Source organism: Danio rerio, chromosome 9, assembly GCF_052040795.2.
Source record: "Danio rerio strain M-AB ecotype USA chromosome 9, GRCz13ab, whole genome shotgun sequence".
NCBI classification, from domain to species: Eukaryota; Metazoa; Chordata; class Actinopteri; order Cypriniformes; family Danionidae; genus Danio; species Danio rerio.
This window is the reverse complement of record NC_141029.1, coordinates 6238366-6260000: the sequence shown is the minus strand read 5'-3', so window position 1 is coordinate 6260000 and position 21635 is coordinate 6238366. Positions and strand designations below refer to the sequence as shown.

The following is a 21635-nucleotide window of genomic DNA, read 5'->3' as shown; positions in this document are numbered from 1 at the left end:
ACTTCCCATCACTACTGCAAACAGCTTAAAATAGGTTATTTTTTATTGTTTGTATATGCTTTTGTAGTCACGAGTTCTTGTCGATTAGGGTTCGTCGGGTTAAAAATTTCAGAACCACTGCTCTAAAGTGACTGAAACCCTCAGACAGCAGGTTTACCAGATGAATGACAGAGATGGGACTTTCAGTGATAGCAAAATTAGCTTTGACTCAAACTTATTACGCTTTTCTAACAGTAAATAAAGAATCTGTATAGGGTACAAAGTCGGAGGGAGAGATTGATAAAGGATATTTCAGAAAAATGTAATCTAATTCCAGAGCCTGTGAATCTGAGGTGAAATAACACATGGTTCTAGAGAAATCATGACAAATTCAGAGCAGAGTTTCTCAATCCTTGTTCTCTGCACATTTCATATGCTTCTCTTTTCATGTTAGATGTTCAAATGCAAATACAACATCCCTCCAAAGTGAACTCTGCAATATATCCGGCCATGACTTCAGTTTAAAGAAAGCATATGCTGTATATTTCATTCAAATGGCATTTTAGTGTGTGACTTTATATTGTATTTGTTTATAGAGGTATATTATGTTTCATGCTTCAAGCTTCATGCTTCTCTAGTAAGACGCTGCAGGCAGTGCCATTGTGTAAATCCGTGACCGAGTCTTTCAAAGTGAGGGTTTCTGGTGCTCCGCTAGAGCCCAATGAAGGAGAATGGACTAGGGAAGAATGCACACTGCGTTGGGACGTGTCAGTCAGAACACAGTTCATGCATAGAGCTCTTCTGAGGAGCTGGTTATCTGAATCATCTCGGTTAAATAAGCAAAATATGTAGATTTGAGGAGCACGGGGACTGCAAAACGCGGGACTAGCGAGCTACTCATTCTGCTATAATATTAATATTATAGGCCAGTCCACATTTACATTTTTTTACATACTTTGCGCAACAATTGTTTCAAGCTGCACATGTTCATTGGAAATACGTGCCTTAGCCTACATTTTTGCAAATTTAGAAGTTTTAATGCGCGTTTCTGATGATAAATCCACTAGAGGGCAGTGTCTACATTATTGCGACTGGAGGTGAGGCAAATGTGTTTGATTACAAATCATTGTTAAGCTCATTTATTCATTGTCTTTTCGGCTTAGTCCCTTTATTATTCTGGGGTTGCCACAATGGAATGAACCGTCAACTTATTCAGCATGTGTTTTACGCACTGAATGCTCTCACCCATCACTAGGAAACACCCATACACTCTCATTCACACACATACACTACAGACAATTTAGCTTACCCAATTCACCTATACGCGAAGCAGTGAAGGTCGCTGGTTCGATCCTCAGCTCAGTTGGCGTTTCTGTGAGGAGTTTGCATGTTCTCCCTGCGTTCGCATGGGTTTCCTCTGGGTGCTCCGGTTTCCCCCACAGTCCTAAGACATGCGGTACAGGTGAATTGGGTAAGCTTAATTGTCCGTAGTGTATGAGTGTGTGTGTGGAAGTTTCCCAGAGATGGGTTGCGGCTTGAAGGGCATCCGCTGTGTAAAAACTTGCTGGATAAGTTGGCGGTTCATTCCGCTGTGGCGACTCTGGATTAATAAAGGGACTAAGCTGACAAGAAAATGAATGAATGAATGAATTCACCTATAGCGCATGTTTGAAGCATGCACCAGAGGAAACCTAGGCAAACAAGGGAAGAACATGCAAACTCCACACAGAAATGCAAACTCACCGTGCCGCTCAGCGGTAAGTTGTTTTGTGGCATTTATTTGGTGTTGTCCTCTGGCCTCTGCTAAGGGCTGTCTTGTCTCTGTATGAACAGAGCAGGAGTTGGACCAGTGGGTTGGACTTCGGAGGGGTTGCCCTTTGTCACTGATTCTTTTCATAATTTTTATGAACCGAATTTCTATGAGCAACCTTGGGCTGGAGGGACCAGAAGATTTCAGGACATGGACCTTCATCAATCACTGGGGCTGTTTGTTGCCGAGTGTGATGCAGAGCGGGGATGAGAATCAGCACCTCCAAGTCTGTGGCCAAGGTGCTCCACTTGAAAAAGGTTGCTTGCCATTTCCATTGCAACTCCACAACAAATACATCATATAGTCATTAGGAAAGTTCTTACTGTAGTATTTTTCACAAACATTATGTAAGATCTGCTTCCTTCATGTGTCTCTGTTGTCTGACCCAGCCGAGGGCGGAGATTGTGGCAAACTCTGACAGGCATGTGGAAACGATGGGCGGGGAGGACTAGCATTAAAGGCACGGTGCACAAAAACAGCAACAAGCTGTTGAGAGCTAAAAATCACAAACTTCTGAAAGCTATAACATAATCTGATGGGTATTTTGAGCTGAAACAAAAGACACAAAAGTCTCATAATAAATCTGTAAAAAGGGGTGAACTAGGTGCCCTTTAAAGCGACAGTCACCAAAATGGCACTAAAAGGGGCAGTTGCAAAGAGTTATAAAATATTATTTGTGGAGTATTGTGAGCTGAAACTTCACATGCACACTGTAGGGACATTAAATAATTATGTTACATCTTGTAAAAAGAGATTTTAGTTCCTTTTTTACCTGATTTATTAAAGTTTTTCTTAAGCGCATTCACAAAATTTATGCTTGTTTGCATATTCCAAAATTCTCATAAAAATAAGGGAATGGAAACAAAGCTATGCATATGGTTCAGTGGTCGTTACAGAAATGTATTTATTATATTTGACCACAGTTGTCCAGTTATAATAATAAATTTCAGACATTCTATGCTGCACTGGAGTGAATTAAATCATTTTGAACCACTGATGCTGAACCTCGACCCCTGAGGTCTTTCCATCTATCAACAGATTATACCACCACATGTCAGAGCATGTGTTTTTGCTCATAAAACATCAAATGTTATGATTTTCCATGGATGAGCTGTATGGCACAGTAAGCATTTCTTTTGAAACAACTGTTTGTGCCTTGTGACAAGAGGTTTATTCCCTCTAGATTTCCTGTGTTGAGGATTCAAATGGAACCTGAAATCATCTGGATGTACACACACAGACACACACATGCACGTACACATGGTCAGATCATGCTTAACAGAAAGGTCATGCAAAGTGTTTGTTTTTGTGTGCATGACAACACAGCTGTGTTGTGTTGTGATTGCACTGTATGTTTTCTGTATGTGCTGAACTCAGTGACACGTGGAAAGGAAACGAGAAGAGCGTGGCAGATGGAATGTTGAAAGATAGCCCCCCAAAAAAGGAAACTGCTAGCGTTTGCTGACAACATGTCATTTTAAGGTGCCATTTACAATAGTATTTTATCAACTAACATTGGCAATGAGTAAATCCTACTATAATGAATGCATTGCTTATTAAAAGGTAATGTTAATCCAAGGGGCGTTGCCAGACATAAAGCTCTACTGGGGCACAAAAATATAATAAAAAAATAAAATAAAAGTATATATATACATATATATATATATATATATATATATATATATATATATATATATATATATATATATATATATATATATATATATATATATATATATACACACACACACACACACACACACACACACACACACACACACACACACACACACACACACATATATATATATATATATATATATATATATATATATATATATATATATATATATATATATATACATACATACATACAGTTGAAGTCAGAATTATTAGCCCCATAATAGTTTTAATAACTCATTTCTAATAACTGTTTTATTTTATCTTTGCCATGATGACAGTTAATAATATTTTACTAGATATTTTTTTAAGACACTTCTATATAGCTTAAAGTGACATTTAAAGGCTTAACTATATTAATTAGGTTAACTAGACAGGTTAGGGTAATTAGGCAAGTTATTGTATTACAATGGTTTGTTCAGTAGACTATCGAAAAAATATATAGCTTAAAGAGGCTAATAATTATGTCCTTAAAAATGTTTTAAAAAAAATAAAATGGATTTTTTTGCCAAAATAAAACAAATAAAACTTTCTCCAGAATTTTTTTTTATTATTATTATTTTTTTTTTTATCAGACATACTGTAAAAATGTCCTATCTCAGTTAAACACAATTTGGGAAATATTTAAAAATGGAAAAAAAAATAATAATAATTCAAGGGGGCCTAATAATACTGACTTCAACTGTATATATATATATATATATATATATATATATATATATATATATATATATATATACAGTTGAAGTCAGAATTATTAGCCCCCTTCGAATTTTTTTCTTCTTTTTTAAATATTTCCCAAATGATGTTTTACAGAGCACGGAAATTTTCACAGTATGTTTGATAATATTTATTTTTCTGGAGAAAGGCTTATTTGTTTTATTTCGGCTAGAATAAAAGCAGTTTTTAATTTCTTAAACATCATTTTAGGGACAAAATTATTAGCCTCTTTAAGCTAATTTTTTTATCGATAATCTACAGAACAAACCACTATTATACAATAACTTGCCTAATTACCCTAACCTACCTAGTTAACCTAATTAACCTATTTAATCCTTTAAATGTCACTTTAAGCTGTATAGAAACGTCTTGAAAAATATCTAGTAAAATATTATTTACCGTCATCATGGCAAAGATAAAATAAATCCGTTATTAGAAATCAGTTATTAAAACTATTATGTTTAGAAATGTGTTGAAAAAATCTTCTCTCCTTTAAACAGAAATTGGGGAAAAAATAAACAAGCGGTCTAATAATTCAGGGGGGCTAATAATTCTGACTTCAACTGTATATATATATATATATATATATATATATATATATATATATATATATATATATATATATATATATATATATATATATATATATATATATATATATATATATATATATATATATGCAGGGTTTTCCCCCCTTTAACGTTCACCCTTAATCCATTATTCATTTTGTGGAGCGTTTTTGTTAATTCTGTCATAGTTAAACCAACATAAAGATGAATAAGTGATGACAGAATTGTGATTAATCATGCTCTAGTAAAATATGTATTGTATGTCCTTGGCCAACTGATTTCACTTTCTCATTCCTTACACAGTAAAATCCTCAGAGCAGAGAGTATTTGCTGTACACTACAGAGTTACAGCAGTCAAAAAACAAAAAACAAAACAAAACCAAGAATCAAAGAGCCCAAAGTCATGCAAAAACGTCTCTACAATGGTGATTTTTAACAAAATGAGTCTTCAGTAAATCTCACAAAAGACTTTTGTAGACATTAGACAGAAATAAAGTTTAACAAGTTAGTAATATGTGAAGCTCCTAGTGCCGTTCATGGAGTTTGTAATGACCCTGATGAGCTTTTGACAGATTTCATGTGTTTTATCTTAGTTGAGTTTTTGTTAATTCTGTGTCATAGATGAAAGTCACCTATGATAAAAGTAAACTATGATCTAGTAAAGTGTGTATGTGCTTGACAGACTGATTTCAACTGCAGTTGGTAGTACACTACCTGACAAAAGTCTTGTCGTCAATCCCAATTGTAAAAGCAACAAATAATAACTTCTAGTTGATCATTTGGAAAAGTGGCAAGAGGTGGATTTGTGCTGCCTAATACATTACAAACCACAAGAGAGGGCAAATTCTTCAGTAGGATAGCGCTCCTTCTCCTACTTTAGCCTCCACATCAAAGTTCCTGGAAGCAAAGAAGGTCAAAGTGCTCCAGGATTGGCTGGCCCAGTCACCAGATATGAACATTATTGACCTTTCATATAAGCCACTTCTGATTCCATATGATTAACTAGAAGTCAATTTATTATTTGTTGTTTCTAAAACTTGGATAGGTGACAAGACTTTTATCAGGTAGTGTACACTACAGAGTTACAGCAGTGAAAGAAAAAAAACAAAAAAACAAATCAAATCAAGTAAAAACTGTTCTCCACAATGGTGACATCTAACAAAACGAGTATCTTCAGTATTGTTAATTGTGCTTCATAGATGGAAGTTACCAATTAGAGAAGGTCAGTTGAACCAATGATGACAGATTTGTGATTAACCATGATCTAGTATAGTGTCCATGTGCCTGACCGCCTGTTTTTTTTTTTTTTTTTTGCAATATTTCCTGATGCAGCAGAAAAAAAATGCTGCAGCTGCACTGTCTGTTTTTCCTTTCTGAGAGCCAGAGACAGCAGGCCATCACACACACACACACACACACACACACACACACACACACACACACACACACACACACACACACACACACACACACACACACACACACACAGACACACACACACACACACGCACATACAGGAAAACAGACACACAGACAAAACAATTGCAGAATCATGAACAGGACAAACTGTGTTACAACTCTATAGCAAGAAGATCATCAGAAAAGTGTGTTATTCATAAAAGAGGCAAACCATATATGTGAGATGCAGAAAGTGCAAAGATGCAGTGAGGTGTGAGCAAGAACATGCTGTGATACAGAGTGTAACAACTGATTTTGATGAAGAGAGAATACACTCAAACACACTGCAGCTGCACTGATAAAAACATAACCCAGGCTCATTCTGAAAATGTAGCCCTATATACATTTCTGGAGAGCGCCAAATATGTCCCAGGAGGTGTTTTTTTTTTTTTTTTTTGAAGTATTTGTTTTCTTAAATCCACCAGAAGCCGTTGTGTATGCTTTTTGAGATCTCAAATTTCTCTTGCATGTGCCATTCGCGCCTGCTGTTCTCATATAAATCCACTAGAGGCCGCTGTCGACTGACTGACTGACTGACCTATTGACTAACCCACCCTTCCCTAAACCCAACCAATAGCATTTTAAAAAGTAATCTAGAAAAATAAAAGCCCTCATGGCAGCATGACTTAAACAACATTTTCAAATTTGACCACATTCTAGCCTTGATATCTACTTGTTTGTTTTATTTTTTGGCTTTTGTTTTTGTCTTCCCTCCTTTGTAGAACCGTTTTACATCAGACTTAAAGCCAATAGTTGGGATCAACTCCTCTCAGCGTCTCAAGTCACCCGACACACATGGCGAGCCAATGGACAAACTGATAACAGCGGGAATGCCTTCCAAATGCTGGTAAGCGCGAAAAGCAATGGCATCATACCATACGTACCTCTGGCTACATAATTCGCGACCTCCAGAAATCTATATAGAGGACGTTTTCAGAATGAGCCTGTGTTGTAAAAATAGCAGGACAGTGGCATGTATGTCTTTTTAAATTGATTTAATTGGAAAGTTTTGTGGTTTAAATCAATTTATACAACAGTACTGTCTGGTTCTCGAATCTGATTGGCTGATAGCCATGATATATTCAAGTAATATCAGCACCCGTACAGCCTCTTTACCCTTTGTGTATTACTCACATACAGCCAGCAACAAGCAGACACTACAGTTTGACAAATATTACTGCTGTTAGACTCCATAATATACTTTTAAGGCTTTTTAGTCGAGAATGAAGTCGTTAAGATTGCAACTGCAGTTTTTTTGTAAGAATAGTGCCTATTTTAAAATATTTACAATTTCTGAGAAAGCTTGTCAGTGGCCATTAGCCTGCCATAGTGCAAACCGAAGACAGTTGACGTTTTCTATCCGCAAGATAGCGACAGAACCACATCATAAGCCCTTACGCTTAGAACCTTTAACAGTCTGATTTCTAACTATAGCAGATCAAATCATTATTAAACTAGTAAGCATACCTGCCAACACTTCCATTTCTCATGGGAGTATCTTGTATTTCAGACCAGTTTCCTGCAACCATCCAATTTTTATTTCTTTCTAAAAAACTTTCACCCACCGCCCTCTTTGGCACAGTCTGTAAACACCCCGGTTGCCAACTTTGGTACAGTACCCAATCGAAGCGGCCGCCCAAAACCTGCTGCATCCTATCCCGGTTCTCACCCCGGTTCTAATTTACTTCTGCTTATATTCTCTTCGTGTCTGCTGTTCTGTGCCAGTTCGTCATAATTTCCTTGTCCTGTCGTGTGTTCCAGCCCTTATCCCTACCAGCCTGCCCAGTCAAGTTTGTCGTATTTTTTATTTTATTCATTCATTCATTCATTTTCTTGTCGACTTAATCCCTTTATTATTCCGGGGTCGCCACAGCAGAATGAACCGCCAACTTATACAGCAAGTTTTTACGTAGCGGATGCCCTTCCAGCCGCAACCCATCACTGGGAAACAACCACAAACACTCATTCACACACACTCACACACTACAAACAATTTAGCCTACGCAATTCACCTGTACAGCATGTCTTTGAACTGTGAAGAAACCGGAGCACCCGGAGGAAACCCACACGAACGCAGGGAGAACATGCAAACTCCACACAGAAATGCCAACTGAGCGGAGGATCGAACCAGTGACTCAATAACCTTCTTGCTGTGAGGCAACAGCACTACCTACTGTGCCACTGCTTCGCTCAATTATTATTATTATTATTATTTCATCATAGTATTACCAAAATTTTTATTTTCTCTATTATTCTTTACTTTAAGTTTTTACTATCCATATTTTATCATTATTACAGTAATAATTTTTCGTCTCTTAATATTCGCATTGTTTTGTCTGCTGCACTTTGTTTCCACTTCCTTTTTTTACTTTCCTTTTTCTCTTCTACTCTTTCTTTACCTTCCTTTTCTATTTTTTTGCTTTTTCTTATATTTCTTTTCTTTCCTTTTTCTACTACTACTACTACTACTACTACTACTACTACTACTGCTACTACTATTATTATTATTATTATTATTTGTCCTCTTGCTGAATTCCCAATCCCCCCTCACCTCCTCACTATTATCATTAATATTATTACTTCTACTTTGGTTATCATTATTATTATTACTGTCCTGACTTGTTCTCCTGTTATCTCCTCATTATCATTATTACAAGTATTTCTACTATTGTCGTTATTCAGGTTGCAGTGGTTGTAGTAGTTGTATAATGGCCACATTGAGAAGTATTGTATTAAATGCTTATGCATGTATATCATTTTCCTATGTATACAGTGTATTGTATCTATTCTATGTGCTTTCTGGACTAACAATGCTTCAGGGCATAGTTAATGAGGTTTGAATTGAAAAATTCTGATTGAAACGTCAATCATGTTCTCGAGAAATTTGTGTCTAGTTAAGTCGTCACGTTTTGTCACTTTTTAATGTACTTTGGGGAAAATTAAATAATATATTTGATCATTATATCAAATTACTACATCACAGCTCAAGGAATTAGAAAGGCCAAATCATAACTAGTAACATTTTACAATAAGTTTGATCTTAAAAAGTGTGATCTTATTTTAAATCTCTAATCCTACCCAAAGCCTAAACCCAGCTACTACCGTATTAATTATTAATAAGCAGCTTTTACAGTTGGCTATAACAGTTTGTCATTGACAACATCAAACAAATAATCCCTAAGAGTACATGGGGGAAAATGTGTGGTCAACAACTTTCAAATGATGACTGCTGGAAAATAAAATATTTAATATATTAAAAAATAATGGTCTTCAAATGAAAACAGCCACATAACATGTTTTTAAGTCTTCCCTATAATGTCCTGTCCAAAAAAGTGCTGAGCGCTGCATTTGAGCGGGACTGGAGGAAATGTACTGTATAGGCTTGAGCCGAATGGATGATGGAGCAGAGAGGAAGAGGAATATTACAGCTGATAGAAAAACTGATAGAGCCTGTCTGTCTAAAATGAAGGCCATAAATTGGTCCGTCGAGCACTCAGACTCTGAGTAGCTTTCGCTGATTTATAGTCATCATTGTGCGTTTCTCTGGCTTTCTCTAGGGAAGGTTTATCAGATGATTCTGTTCTCTAACATGATACCGAATTTCAAACACGTGTGTTTATGGATGAGGATGTATTCAAGCTTTCCCACTGGAGTTTTTCCATTTCTCAAGCCACTGCAACCCTATGCCAACATTTTCATTAGCACTAAATTGTCAGGGTTCTGCCCAGGGCTTTACATTTACACCCGCCAACCCGCCAAATGCGGGTAGATTTCAGCTTTGGCGGGTAAGACAGCCGCTCCCACTAGCCACTTTGGCAGGTTGGAAATAATTTTTACATCGTAGTTTTCTTAAAGCAGGGTTTGTCTCGACAATAAGGATGGCCCAATATGTGCGCAAATGTGATCTTGGAATCGAGAAACAGCACGACTGAAACAACTGTGTTCGCTCGAGACAAAGCAGGTGAATACCGTATAAGAGGATGATTACTCGCGCGCACAGGTGATGTGATGCGCGCGACTTTAAAGCGTGCATGCTCCTGTTTACTTGCGCTTTTTTCCGTCCACTTGCGTTCGTTTTTTTTTGAAAAAGACTAGACAAAAAACGATGCTTGTGTACCCACAGTCCTGCTGCTTTTAAGAGCTCAAGATTGAAAAATATATATATTTGTAAGCAACAGCAGCAATCACTGCTTTCGTTTTAATTATTTTCAGGCACGTGATCATCCGTTCATTATCACTCGTGGTATTTTACCTGCTTTTTTTTGCTTACAGTTATTTTTGTTAATATAGCTTAATTATCATCCTTTACAATAACATTTCTTTAATATAAGATTAACCAACCATTTGTGTGTAGTAACTGCTGATCTGGGACAACACACCATTTAAATCAAGTCATTTTAGCACATCAAAGTCACATTTATTTATATAAAATATATTTTCCAAACAACAAAATTGTGGCTAGTAAAAATGGCAAGTGGCTAGTAATGTTGGAAATCCACTAGCCACAGTGGCTGGTGTTTAAAAAAGTTAATGTAAAGCCTGGTTTTGCCACTCTGGTCTTGTAAATTCTTGTTTTGGTGGCAGAGTCTGGACACTAGCTCTGTCTTGTCCTGTTTCTGTCATTGTGTGTGTCTCTGTGTGCGCACCGTCGTGGGTGCGTGCTTCCGCGTGGGGTCTGTGCGCGCCTGGGACGCGCGCTCTTGTACTCTTGTTTGTGTTTTTTTTTTCTGTCTGCATCGCGCTGTTTCATTCTCAGCGTCTCCGTCTAGTTGGTTTCGGTTTTGGTTGGCACTGAGATGAAACATGCGCGTTGCATATGTATGAGCGCACGGTAAGGTGCTTTCATCTATCGTGTTTTGCGTCTGTTGTCTAAGCACGTGGCTCTGTGTTTACATTGGGGCCCTGTGCTTTTGTTGTTTTGCTGCAGTGTTTTGTTTATCTTGTCATACGAACGCGTGTTAATGAGTTCTCTCATTGGCTTAGTGTTGTAGTCTCATTTTATGTGAGCGCATGGCTTGTGTTGTCTCTTTGTGTCATGTGCTCTCCCGTCTATTGTCTAGCCCCACCCTCCTTGTTAACCCATTATTAGTTAATTATGTTCATCTGTTTGTGTGTTAATTTACTTCTGCTTATATTCTCTTCATGTCTGCTGTCCTGTGCCAGTTTGTCATAATTTCCTTGTCCTGTCGTGTGTTCCAGCCCTTATCCCTACCAGCTGGCCCAGTCAAGTTTGTCGTATTTTTATTTAATTCATTCATTCATTCATTCATTCATTCATTCATTCATTCATTTTCTTGCCGGCTTAGTCCCTTTATTAATCTGGAGCCGCCACAGCGGAATGAACCATCAACTTATCCAGCAAGTTTTTACGCAACGAATGCCCTTCCAGCCGCAACCCATCTCTGGGTAACATCCACACATACACACACACACACACACTCATACACTACGGACAATTTAGCCAACCCAATTCACCTGTACCACATGTCTTTGGACTGTACCCGGAGAAAACTCACGCGAACGCAGGGAGAACATGCAAACTCCACACAGAAACGCCAACTGAGCCAAGGATCGAACCAGCAACCTTCTTGCTGTGACGCGAACGTGCTACCCACTGCATTGCCCCATTCATTAACATACTTTATTTATTTATTTATTATTTTTTAAATTAACCAGCATATTTATTCTGATCTGCTTTAATTTATGAAATTAATAAGTATTCTGGAGTTGCAATGTGATCCTGAATTTGCTGTATTTTAACGTCATGCTTCAATTATTGTAACATTGAAATACATTTTATGGTAAACAAACAAGTATGAATTTTTTGGTGGGTTTAAAAAAAAAAAATTTGTGAAGAAAAAAATGATATATTGGAGATTCTATTTACTTTATGTAATAGATGTCACCATCCTGCACTTTGTCTCCATTCCCTGTGTCCCTGTGTTTCCCCTCTACCTTTGTTCTTCCTCGTGTGTTCTTCTTTACTTAATTTTGATCACCTGTGACTTGTTCCAGTCTGTGTACTTAAGTTGTCACTTTGTTTGTGTTCCTCACTTGGTTTTTGAGTCATCTCTGGTGAATTTGCCTTTGATCTCCTGAGCTATGTCTAGTACGACTGTTTTATTTTCTTTGTTGCTATTTGTCTATTTGTTTTCTCCCTTTGTGGAGTTTTCTTTACATGTTTATTATACTATTAGAATATTTTGTATACCTCATTCTGAAAAGAACCTAAGCTGACTTTTTTATTATTATTTATTTTATTTATTTATTATTTATATATATATATATATATATATATATATATATATATATATATATATATATATATATATATATATATATATATATAAATTGTTGTTTTCTGGATTCCCTCTTGGAGTATTCGTTTGGGTCTATCACAACTGTCCCTGTGGTTCAGTGGTACACCCACCGTTCTCCTCACCAGGGACCTGGGTTCAAGACCTGTTCGTGACAAAAGAATAGCTGAATTTTTAATGTCACAAGATTCATAGAGTAAATTATTTTGGTCTTGTATATTAATATGCAGGGTTTTTGGTAACACAATACAACATGTAATACTAGACTGCAGCTCTGCAAAAGAAGTTTGGGCAGAGGAGAAATGGTTGTGCCTGGTTTCGCTCAAGTTTTTTTTTTTTTTTCTTCAACTTTTGTCAATTGCTAAAGTCATCGCATTGATGGATTTGCTCTTCAGTGTTTGCATTTTCAGCCGTGAATTTTAAACCACACTGAACTGAACTACAACTCTGAAACTGAACTGACAATTTTAATTTACTAGAACATCTATGTAAAGCTGTTTTCACACAATCTACACTGCAAAAAAAGCACTATAGAAATGAACATGAATTTAATTGAAAGTAGTGCGAGTTACGTGATAATAATACCTGTTTAAGTAATGAGTAACACATTACTTTTTAAAAATTAAGTAATAATACATGAGTTACTTTTAACAATATGTAACACTACTTATTATTTCAGTTAATTTACTTAAAAAAAAAAAAAAATAAATTAAAATAATTGTAGTCCCGTTAAATCCCGCACACAATGAGAGAATGCAGGAACAGACAGAAATGAAGACAGCAAAGCCTGGTTTCTGTGATGGAAATATTCTTTCAAGTAGAAAAGTAGCAAACACATTGCTTTAATCTGTATATACAGCACGTAGAGGGTAAGGAAGTTCTTCGAAGTTGACATTATCCTACATTCATTTTTTATTGTGCTTTTTTTAAAGGTAAATAAAGGTTATACAGTGTCTTGCTAATCGCAGAGCTTCTCTAATTAAAAAAAATAAAAATAAAAAATCCTGCAAATTCTGAAAGAGAAGTAAAAAAAAAGTAACTTAAAAGTAACGTAATGCATTACTTACAATAAAAAGTAACTAAGTACGGAAAGTTACCTTTTTGGGGAGTAACTCAATATTGTGATGCATTACTTTCTAAAGTAACTTTTTTCCAATGCTGTTAATATATTATATCTTAAATATTTACTTAAACTCATTCATTCATTTTATTTTATAACTTAGTCCCTTTATTAATCTGGGGGTTGCCACAACGGAATGAACCACCAACTTATTAAACTATTAATTCAAATTATTTCTGCATTTATAGATTTTACATTCAAAGTTAAAGTAAAAGTTGATTGATTGAGTGCAACTGGAGTTTTATTTTGTTAAGTTATACTGTATTTCAAGACCTTATTTTACCCCTACTTCTGCTTTTTTTTTTCTCATCAAAAAGCTTTTTCATCTTCACATTCAATAACTCTCACCTCTGAAATAAAGTGAAAACAGATATCTGGCAGCTACAGGTCACTTAGGAAAAGCATAAAATATTAAAGAACAGATAAAACACCCAGAGGAATCCACTACACTGGTCGTTTTTTGCCCCACATTTTACAAAACTGGGGCGCATTTGGCATTTTTGCACCATACTTTTAATTTATGCAGCTTTTATTCTTCTAAAAGCATTTGTCCCATTTTTAAAACCAAAAATGATTTCAAATCAATTCTCATAACGCCCTTTGCTTTTAATATTGCATCAAGGTTCCACAGTGTCTCTCTCTTCCTCTTTCTTCCTGCAAAGTGATGTGAGGAGGATCTAGAATATTGGCTTCAGCGTGACCTATAGTTCAAGACTCGGATCTCATCAGAATAAAATCAGTATTTTTAATCTCTTCTTTCTCCTGCAGCTTAAAGCACAGAAAGAAATCCCAAGATTCAATCTTAAAGTCATGTACACATAAATTCAGCCAGTAAAATAAAAGCACAGGTCTGAAATATATAGAGCAAACCGGCTGAAGCATCGTGAAAAGATTGATTTGTATGTAGATGATGAAGGCCATGTTAAATTGGGTAGTTGTCATGTTTTTTCCTGTAATCAGGAGAGAGACGGCCTCTCATTAAGACCTCAGAGAAGCTAGACCGACAGAATTTGGTTACAAATAAGAGGAAAACACAAAATTAGACGGAAAATAGCACATTGATTGAGAGAGGTGTGGAGAAGTGGGTCAAAACGATTCAGATAACTTAATCAGATCTTATGTGTGAACCTTTTTGCAGAACCAATGACTTTTCTGAGTAATTTGAATTATCTTTTAAAACAACCTGTGTAGGTTGAGGTCATTTTTAGTTGGGAATGCAATTACATTGACGTGCTCCACTATACAGGATATATAAACTGGCCACAACAGGCTACACTTATTCAACTGCTACAATCATAAAGTACAAAAAAAAATTTATAGTACAAGAACAAAACTAAGACAAAAAAAATATTATATATATATATATATATATATATATATATATATATATATATATATATATATATATATATATATAAACAAACCATTTTGATATACATTTTAATTTTTTTTCACTATTTTCATACAAGAAAGAATTGACCTTGAAAATGTGTAGACATCATGGCTTTTCATCTCCTCATCTCCTCCTTATTTGTCATAGTTATTCCAATATAGTTAAATAGTTACATTTCATAACATGCCATTTACTAGGATAAAAGCAGTTTAATAAAAAAAATAAAAAAAAACATTTTAAGGTAAAAATTTTTAGCCCCTTTTAAGCTATATTTTTTCGATAGTCTACAGAACAAACCATCATTGTACATTAACTTGCCTAATTACCCTAACCTGCCTAGTTAAACTAATTAATCAAGTTAAGCTTTTAAATGTTACTTTAAGCTGTACAGAAGTGTCTTGAAGAATATTATTTGTTGTCATAATGGCAAAGATAAAATAAATCGGTTATTAGAAATGAGTTATTTTTTCCAGAAGCACAGTAGGTAGTGCTGTTGCCTCACAGCAGAAAGGTCACTGTTTCGAGCCTCGGCTGGGTTAGTTGGTGTTTCTGTGTGGAGTTTGCATATATATATATATTCTCTCTGCATTCACGTGGGTTTCCTCCGGTTTCCCCCAATGTCCAAAGACATGTGGTACAGGTGAATTGGGTAGGCTAAATTGTCTGTGGTTAGTGAGTGTGTGTGGTTGTTTCCCAGAGATGGGTTGTGGCTGGAAGGGCATCTGCTGCATAAAAACATGCTGAATAAGTTGGTGGTTCATTTTGCTGTGGCAACCCTGGATTAATAACTAAGCCGAAAAGAAAATGAATGAATGAATGAATGAATGAATATCTCTTGTACATTGTTCTATTATCTGTGTCTTATTAGCCATAGTAGCTTCTAATAAAAAAAAAAATAAATAAAAAAACTTTTAGTCAGAATTTGCTAGAGGTATGAATAATTTTATGAATAAAATATTTTATTATTTATCTCAGAGTAGAGAGTATTTGGCCATACAGAGTTGCAGCTGTTCAGATAAAAAATAAATCAAGAGTCTTTAAGTAACATAAAAATTGCTTTTATATGGGACGGAGGATCCATTTTGCATCCTGGCGTTGGGGGTAGGAAGTTGAAAGCCTCACATGACAGAAAGGAAATCAATTATTATATATATATATATATATATATATATATATATATATATATATATATATATATATATATATATATATATATATATATATATATAATTTTTTTTTTTTTGGAAATATTTTATTTGGTAGTTTGCTTGCATATCATTGAGAAATTAAACATGAATAATATGAAAACTACTCAAAGGAAAATGCCAACTATGACCTTCGGGAAGTATAGTTGCTGGTGGGCTTAAATGTTGTTGGTACCAGACAGACTATTTTTTAAAAAATGCTGATCTGCTGAGATTTTCACACAGAGTTATCTCTGGGGTTGACAGACATCAGCCAAAAAAAGAAAATATTCAGTGAGTGGCAGATATGTAGGTTAAATAAGGCCATGTCCATGTTGACGGTTGTTTTTATCAACTCATTTTTTCCTCATATTTGTTTAAATAAAAATCTGTCTACACAAAAACGAAATGACAAGACAAAAATAAACATACCAATCTTAGGAAAAAAGCCGTGTTAGCCAATCAGAAACATACAATTAGGATAGCAGTGCATAATCTGAGGTCGAACAAAGGGAAAAAGCATGCACCCTTGACCACACTGTTACGGGATTTTGAAAATCTTTACTTCGGCTGGAGTTGGCAAGTTTCAGCTTCAGTGACCTGATACTGCAATTGTAAAAAGTTTTAAAAGTACCCATGCTCATTTGGCTAAGTGTTCAAAGAAGATTGGCTAAGCTAGTTTTTATTTTTTTTGCCATTCAATTTCTTTAAACTGTAGATGCAACAGTAACTTACAGAATCGCTTGTTACAAGTGAGATTTGCAGAAGAACATGTCTAACCTTGAAACAGATGTGCTACAACAGCAAAAGACTACAAAGACTACAATTTACATGTGCTTTAAAATGGTAAAAAAAAAAAAAAAAAAAAAGTAAAAAATCAAGAATCTAAGAGCTAAGTAAAGCAAATAGTACCAAAATTAGCATTTTCAGGAAATCTCACTACAAAAGTATTTAGACATGACAGAAATAAAGTCAAAAAGCTTGGTAATAAAGTAAAGTTCTATGTATGGTTTTGGCCATTCAGTTTCTTTAAACTATGATGTAACAGAGAGGCCACAGTAATTTAAATAATCACTTGTTACAGGTGAGATTTGTAGAAGAACATCTCTGAACACAAAACATGTATAACCTTGAAACAGATGTGCTACATCAGCAAAAAAAAAAGTACAAAGGCTACAATTGGCATGTGCCTAAAAATGGGGAAAACGGGTAAAAATCCAGAGCCGAAGAGCACAAGTACAGCAAATAGAAACAAAATGAGAATTTTTACTTCTCTAAGAAGTTTTGTAGACATCTGTCAGAAGCAAAGTCAAAAAGTTTAGTAATAATTGAAGTGAAGTTATATGTATGGTTTGATTATTCAATTTCTTTGAACTATGATGTAACAGAGAGACCACAGTAATGGGAATATTCAATTGTTACAGGTGAGATTTGCAGAACAACATTTCTAAGCACAAAACATGTCTAACCTTGAAACAGATGTGCTACAACAGCAAAAGACTACAAAAGCTACTTTTTACATGTGCTTAACAAATTGTAAAAAATAAATTAATAAATAAATGAAGAGCCCAATTAAAGCAAATAGTAACAGAATGAGCATTTTCAGGAAATCTCACTAAGGACCTTTGTAGATATCTGACAAAAATGAAGTCAAAAAGCTTGGTAATAAGTAAAGTGAAGTTATATTTATGGTTTGGCTATTCAATTTCTTTGAAATATATTGTAACAGAGAAGCCACAGTAATTGAAATAATCACTTGTTACAGGTGAGATTTGCCAAAGAACATCTCTAAACAAAAAACATGTCTAACCTTGAAACAGATGTGCTACAGCAGCAAAAGAGTACAATGGCTACAATTTACATGTGCTTAAAATGGTAAAAATCAAAATCAAAGACCCCAAGTAAAGCAAATAGTACCAAAATGAGCATTGTCAGGAAATCTCTCTAAGGACTTTTGTAGACGTTTGACAGAAAGTCAAAAAGCTTAGTAATAAATGAAGTGAAGTGAATGGTCTGGCCATATCATTTGTTTTAGAATAGAGTTTTAAAACTGTACTTTTAAATGGTCCGACACATTATTTATCTGAACTTGTGACTGTTATTATATCTGCTAGATGTTTAAGGTTATCAAGTCAGAAATTGCTAAAAGTTTCCAGATTAAAGTAAAATGGGAGACCGGGCCTTTTTTACTGTGGGCCCCAAATTGTGAAACGGTCTACCTCTCTCTAAAGAAAAGCTTTTTCAATACCTGAGTTATCTGAGCTTGCTGTTTTCTGTTACATGTTTTATGCATTTACATGTATGTTGCTTTATTTTTTTGATCCTATCTAATAATTTCCAACCTTGAAACAGATGAGCTAAAGCAGCAAAAGAGTACAAAGGCTACAATATGCATGCACTCAGAAAACAAATAAACAAAAAAAAAAAAAAAACCCTGCAAAACATTGCATGATCTGAGGATTCTAAATGCCTACTGCCGCATATGGAAGATACTGTATAGTTTAGTGGTTCTCGACCAGATCCTGAAGGATCACCAGAGCTGCATTTTTGCATTTTTGTCTGTCAAACCCATTTCAGGTTTGAAGTCTCTTCTGTTGGTGATGATCTGAGTCAGGTGTGTTTGGTGAAGAAGACACCGAAAACATGCAGTGCTGGTAGTTTTCCAGGAACGTGGTTGAGAACCATTGGTATAGTCAAAAACAAAAGTTTGCATATTTGGATGTGTTTAAAGAAATGGAGGAAAAAAGGAATCTGCAGTAACTGGATGTTGCTCTGATGGCAGTATGAACTAGTTGAAAAGAATGAATATTGCTCTGATGATGATCCCTGGTAAGTGACAGAATGTTCCTTGTAAGCTGTCAAGACTTGTTTCATCCACCAAATAAAGAATCATATCAGCATCTATCAGTTACAGTTTTATCCTCTTATACAATTCCCATTCTGCTTGTTGGATTAGCCAACAGTTAGTTGTGATGGTTATGAATCAGGCCCAGAGGGAGTATTACAGAAATCACTCAACATCTGGAGGAAAGGCAGCGACAGAGGGATGAGCAAAGGTTAAGTCATGAGGCTTAAACTGACACAAGAGCTTGACGTAACTCCTTACTAAGAGATGAAGCGTTTTCAGCAGCCAATGTTTCACCCTGTAATCTCTAGTATCCATCATCAGTCTATTTCCTAGCAAATTTCCATCTGAGTAATCATTCGGCTTCTGATGCTTCACAGGAAACTTATCTGCAGTTAATTTGAACTGAATGAACTTCATCTGAACTCAGCTCTATTACACTTGCTTTAATCGATCTGAACGTGAACTCCAGAAGACTCTGGATCATTTGCCTGCTACAAATATCTTCATCTCATCACACAGATTTCAAATAAGGTCTGATAATCCTCCTAAACTGATGTCCTCTTTTATCTGAATAGATATAGAAATTAGTCATCACATTGATATGGAATAAACTTGTATGTTTTAGTGTTAACATTGTCAATCAATTTCCTCTGAGCCTTGTCCCCTGTACAATACAGAATGCATTCAGCTTGCTACTTTGACGATCGCTAGCAGTGTGACTCTGAAGTGTCGTACTGTATGCTTGCAAGTTTTCTCACCCCAAGGCAGACAAAACGTTCTGCACAGTCAATGGCACTTGCGGTAACACCCAAAAGACAGAGGAAGATGCTTTTCTTTTGCTGAAGGGAGTGATCCAGGTCAATCAGAGCTTTTGAAAACACTATTGGTTGGCTTTAGGGAAGGGGGTTGGTGGGGGTATTGGTTGCTCGGTCAGTCATTTTATGCATATTTATAATAAAACAGCCTATATAACATCGCTGCCTCCTTTCCTTTTCATTGAAAATACGAAACGTATCCTCTGCTTTGCTGAATGTCAGTTTTAATAATCAATAATAGCCATTATGAAAGTATAACGCACAATAAGTTTATACATTATAGGAAATAAAGGCAAGCGACCAGTCAATATACAGAATGTACGTGGTTATATTAATTAACTTATTTTTGCGCTCAGCCAAAACGCGTTACATGTGAACAAGTAATCGATTCAAAATACCAAAGTCGGGGAATATGTCGTTAGATATAGACAACAAGATTAATGAAATATCAAGTTTAACAAATATAGTGAGATTAGATCCAGCGGGAGATGCTTGATGAGCACTCCGACCAGCTCAGCTTTCATCTGGGTAGAAATGCTGCAGCGCTTGCCCAAGAGTGTGTGTGTGGTCACGTGATGTGCGTTTTCAGCGTTTTATTGTGGACGGAGAGCAGTTTAGAAATGCTGGGTAAAACTCTAGTGTGGACGCGGATCGTTCTCATTCTACAACAACGTTTTAATACTAAAACGCACTAGTGTAAATGGGGCCTAAGTGCAAGTAAACTTTAAAATGTTTGGTAGCCAAAACAAGATTTAGTTTTTCATAGTAGAATATTGCCGGTTAAATCCATTGGAAAAATAAACAAAACTGTGTAATATCTTTCTGAAGAAACAAGGTGTCAACTCCATAAGCAAATGGCTTCTCAACATTAGAGTACATGGAAGTAATTAACACAACAGTAAAGACTAGGCATTTTCAAAGGCTGACTTGTGTTGTTCAAACCATTTAGAATGGAGGTGTCAAGCTCAGTTCCTGGCGGGCCACAGTCCTGCAGAGTTTAGTTTTAACCTTGCTCTAACAATGTGGCCCTGCAGGAACTGAGTTAGACACCTCTGATTAAGAGTCTCTTTGGACTTAAAGTGGTCAAAGGGACAACCACACTTGCAAAGTTCCAACAAAATCCTCAAAAATAACTCCTGACAGTGTGTCCTTGCTGCGGCCTGTAGCACAATGGCGTGCTGGATCAGGTCCGATATGTAGTGGACGTGCATATCTAAATGGTTGGTGCTAGAAAAAAAAATTAAAATCTGTATTAATTATTAAATTACCCATTACATTGTGTATTAATAATATCTAAGCCTACTCCAACCCTTACAGTAGCATGTGCGTTACAACTTCCACTATGTAATGGACCTGATCCAGTATGTCATCTTGCTACAGATTGCATGAGGACATGTTGACTGATACATAGAGTAATCCAATACAGAGTCCAGATTACTTGTAATCCTTTACCAAGCACTGTGGCTCATAAACGGACATTTATTTAAAGTTCTAGGTTTATTAAAGTGGGCATGTGTAGGTAAAGCTTCAATCTCGAGTGTTATGTGTTGTATGAAACGTGTGATCCAAGTACTTTGAAAGACATTCTGTTCTCTGAATGTGTTTATTAGTGGTGTAGTATGATAATGACAAAGCTCTGAAAATCTCACCTGTGCTGATTCTCTAACACCTTTATTCACAAGGTCTTTGTACAAACAGTCATATACATGTACACACACACACACACACACACACACACACTT

The 21635-nt window shown here is 35.7% G+C and overlaps 1 long non-coding RNA gene across 1 annotated transcript in view; it reads right to left on the bottom strand.

Moving 5' to 3' along the window:
* LOC147842240 (uncharacterized) overlaps positions 1-21635 on the bottom strand; it is a 1176585-nt gene that overhangs the window by 709176 nt on the left and 445774 nt on the right. The window lies entirely within an intron of this gene.